The following is a 4,003-nucleotide window of genomic DNA, read 5'->3' on the forward strand; positions in this document are numbered from 1 at the left end:
TAGGTACCCTCGAGCCAGGTGACATTAGGCATCTTGCCCATCATGGCGCCTCCGCATTCTGCTTGCTGGCCTCCCACCACCTTCGGTTTGACATTGAATGTTTTCAGCCATAAGCCGAAGTGGGTCCTGATGCGGAGGAAGGCCTCGCACACGATGGTAAACACCGAGATGTTGAGGATGAAGTTGGGGGCCAGATCATGAAAATCCAGCCCATAGTAGAACATGAGCCCGCGGACAAATGGGTGGAGAGGAAATCCCAGTCCGCGGGCGAAATGGGTAAGAAAAACTACCCTCTCATGGGGTTCGGGCGTTGGGACGATCTGCCCCGCATTCGGCAGCCGGTGCGCGATATTCGCAGCTAGGTATCCGGCCTCCCGTAACTTTTTGATGTTTTCCTCCGTGACGGAGGAAACATCCACTTGCCTCCTGCTCCAGACATCCTTGGAGTGGTTTGAGAAGAAGAACGCGAGCTTGGGCGCTAGAGCTCGAGTGTGCAGGAATGGGCAAGCGAGAAGGAAGAAGGCATGGGTGAAAAAAGTAAATATTTATCCCTTTATAAGGGCGGAGGAGGCAATGAGTCTCCCCACTTGCCTGCCAAAACTGCTTATTCCCCAGGTGCCATAATTGATGGCGCAGTTGGGTTACCCACATCTGTATTGATGAGAATCCCGTGATAAGGGGAACACGATCTCTACTTTGACAAGACGTATCAAGAAAACCGCCTCGCGATATATGCGGAGCTGGTTGAGAAAAGCGGTTCAAATAATAATCGGGCCATGAAGTGATGTCATACTATCGAAACGTGTCAGAAGATTAGATTTGTGGAAGTATTATTCTCTCTATGTTGGTATGTGAAACTTATTTGCAGGGTCGGACACTATCCTTGTATTCAAACTCTTCCGTGGTGTATTCGGAGGAGGAACCCTCCTTGCAATGCCGAAGACAACACTGCACGCCGGACTCATCGTCATTGAAGCCTGGTTCAGGGGCTACTGAGGGAGTCCTAGATTAGGGGGTCTCTGGACAGCCGGACTATATCCTTTGGCCGGATTGTTGGACTATGAAGGTACAAGATTGAAGACTTCGTCCCGTGTCCGTATGGGACTCTACTTGGCGTGGAAGGCAAGCTAGGCAATACGGATATGGATATCTCCTCTTTTGTAACCAACCTTGTGTAACACTAGCCCCCTCCGGTGTCTATATAAACGGGAGGGTTTTAGTTCATAGGACAATAGATAATCATACCATAAGCTAGCTTCTAGGGTTTAGCCTCACTGATCTTGTGGTAGATTAACTCTTTTAATACTCATATCATCAAGAACAATCAAGCGAGACGTAGGGTTTTACCTCCATCAAGAGGGCCCGAACCTGGGTAAACATCGTGTCCCCTACCTCATGTTACCATCTGCCTTAGACGCACCGTCCGGACCCCCTACCCGAGATCCGCCGGTTTTGACACCGACACCCCCTGCTCGTCTCCATCTTCTCGCTGCTCGCTCTTCCTTCTCCTCCTTTGTCTCGCCATCTTGCCGTAGCATCCATGGCGCCGAGGAGAAGGTTCCTTGCCGCTGAAAAGGGGAAGGCCCCAAGGAGGGGCCGTGTTCACTGCTGTCCAAGAGAGGTCGCGGTCGCGCCCGCAAGTATGTCGCGACCCCGGCGGTGGCCCCTCGGGGGCGCGGGCACACTTTTTCAAGTGCATAGGTCACCTTTGGCAACCGTGGTGGCGCTTCCTCTTGCGGTAGGAGCCGCCGAGGACAGGGCAGCTCCTGCAATGGGGGGTGGCGCACTGTGGTCGCCCGACCTCCTCGGTTGTGCTCCCACTCGGCGGATGCGTTCCCGGAGTTTGTCGTGTGGTCAAAGAGGCCGACCGGCACCTAGCTCCCGCTCCCATGCTTCTTCGTGGGTGCTCTATCGACCATGGGGAATGACGGCCTCTGGCTGCAGGCTGACGGCTGCTGCAACGGGGCCTCATGGGCGGGGGTCGAAGTCACCGTCATGGGCAACGTGTTCTTGACCCACGGTTGACAGGCGTTTTCTCGCGTGCACGGCCTGAGCGGGAGGTGTACCCTCTATTTTAGGTTCAACGGCCTTGCGAACCTCTATGTGAGGGTGTTTGGGGAGGACGGCTGCCGTGCGGGGTGCTTCCCAGAGGATGGCAGTGGCGACGTCGAGCTTGCCCTTGGTGATGGTTGCGACGACAATGAGGGTGAGCTTGCCCTTGGCGACAGTCGTGCTACTTCTAGTAGCGGCGGCTCCTCCTCTGGTGAGAGCACTAGTGACGACAGCTGTGACGAACTAGCACGCCACCGTGATCAGATCGGGGAAGGCAATGAGCCGCCTCGCCGTCGTGCCCCACTGAAACAGGAGGAAGACTCAGACTGAGCCCGGGTGGCGCTTGAGCCTGGCCTCGGGAGCCGATGCGATTGCATGGTCTTCTTTTGCTTTTTTCCTTTTTCCTGCACTTTGAAAAAAGTAAAGGGCCCTGTAGGGGCATGTACTGAACCACGACGCTTGCGCCTCTATGCTATGCTTGTTATTTTTATATCATGTCATGATATTCGTGTTTATACTAGGTGCGGTTATGGTAACTTAGCTCGATGTGCTTGTCGTAGTATCCCATGTCGCGAGGGCGCACCTTTCCAGGGGTACCTTCCAAGGGCTTGCTTCCTGACGACTCAGGAGCCATCGAGCCTCAAGAGACATTTCATAGCTGCAGAGTTTTTATAAGGCCTCATGAGGCGTCCCATCCTACCTCGTGCAAGCTACCGAGCATGGGTTGGCTGTGGCTGGTACACCACATCGCGAAGCTCGGAGGTACGGACTTAAGAGGGTGCGCATGCCCATGAGCTCGTTCGAGAGCGTCTCACGAGGATTAAGGATGCCAAAGCTTTGGGGTAATAAGGCTTCGGCGAGGTGTGGTTGCGGGCGAGCCCAGTCGTACACACCTACCTAGCCCCTACATGCGGGACGCACGAGGAGGAGCGATGGGCAACCGCCTCTCTTCCTGGGAAAAAGTTTGGAAAGGCGAACGAACAAGAGAGAAAATTCCAATTCTAGTAATGGAAGACATGAAAGCTCCAAATTTCATTCAAGAAGTTGAAAACCAGCTACACAAAGCAAGCAAAAGAACAGTCGCGTCCGGCACCTAGACTAGTCTTCTTGAATGTCGGTTCCCCTATCTGGTGCGCCAAATGCTGGATTCAGGGCTCCGCAGACCCTAGACAGATTCAAACTCTGGGGTGTGTGCGAAGAACTCAACCTCCCTAGTATGCCAACTCGTCGGTCCCATGGCCTAGCTCGATGAACTAGAAGGAAATGGGACACAGTAGTTTACCCAGGTTCAGGCCACCTTGCGGTGTAATACCCTACTCCTGCTTTGTGGTGGATTTGCCTCGAGGTGGGCTAAGAATGAACTAGTACAGTGGGAGAACTACCTCAGGAGGTGTCTTCTTGTGCTAGTGAGGGAGATGATGGTCTGAATGATCCACTACAAAAAAAAGACACATTCGTGACATTTTGGGCCGAACGAAGTTTTTCTCTCATGCTTATGACACTTCTATGACGATAATTGTGACAAAACCCGGTATCATCAAAGATGTGGTGGGTCCTACTTCTATGAAAAAAAATCATGATAGAAAATGGGCTTTTCATCCTGGGTGGGCCGGAGACGCAGCTGCATGACATTCTTTGGGCCGTCCATGACGGAAAAAACCATGGTAGAAGCGAGGGCGAGGAAAATATCGGGGAGTTCCCAGTTACGGTGGTTGGTCAGGGGCCGAGCGATGCACGTTTCTCTCGTACATGTACGCGCATGGGTGCGAGGAGTTGGGCTCTAACGGAACCCGAGCGAGGCGTTCGCCTAACTGAACCCGAGCTATTGCACTGCAGGCTACGCTTTACTGAACCCGAGCGATCGATCGATCCCTTGGTATTAATTGAACCCGAGTGATTCCTTCGCTATTGCTGCTAATTGAAGCCGATCGATGCTACCTCTGGATGAACA

This window comes from Triticum dicoccoides, chromosome 1A, assembly GCF_002162155.2.
Source record: "Triticum dicoccoides isolate Atlit2015 ecotype Zavitan chromosome 1A, WEW_v2.0, whole genome shotgun sequence".
Classification (NCBI taxonomy): domain Eukaryota; kingdom Viridiplantae; phylum Streptophyta; class Magnoliopsida; order Poales; family Poaceae; genus Triticum; species Triticum dicoccoides.